Source organism: Salvelinus sp. IW2-2015, linkage group LG11 (genome assembly GCF_002910315.2).
Source record: "Salvelinus sp. IW2-2015 linkage group LG11, ASM291031v2, whole genome shotgun sequence".
Taxonomy (NCBI): Eukaryota; Metazoa; Chordata; class Actinopteri; order Salmoniformes; family Salmonidae; genus Salvelinus; species Salvelinus sp. IW2-2015.
In genome coordinates this window covers 24,428,833-24,429,362 of record NC_036851.1, presented here as the reverse complement: position 1 = coordinate 24,429,362, position 530 = coordinate 24,428,833, and positions in this window count along the sequence as shown.

Here is a 530-nt window from a genome sequence, read left to right as displayed (position 1 = left end):
TGTGTGTGTGTGTGTGTGTGTGTGTGTGTGTGTGTGTGTGCGTGTGCGTGTGCGTGTGCGTGGTTGAATCAGATCCCTCATCTTTATATCATCTCTGTAACATAATTAGAGTTAACCGCGGCGGGATGAGTCACAGCAGCCGCGAGACACAGAGACTAAACTAAGCTTTGATCAGAGGGCTACTGTACTCTACTGAGAAACACAACACATTTAAGGTGGCAAAGAAAATAAGCTCAAAGTACATTCAATTTCACTGAGTGTGCTTAAATGTAATTACCATAATCTCTGGTCATGTACTTTTAGTGAAAAATGAACAAAAAGAAAGGAGAGGAATAAACGAGAGGAGAGAAGAGGAGTAAAGAGGAAAAGAAAGAATGTGAGGAGAGGAGATAGGAGAGAATGAAAGACAAGGGAGGGGAGGAGATAGGAGAGAATGAAAGACAATGGGAGGGGAGGAGATAGGAGAGAATGAAAGACAAGGGAGGGGAGGAGATAGGAGAGAATGAAAGACAATGGGAGGGGAGGAGATA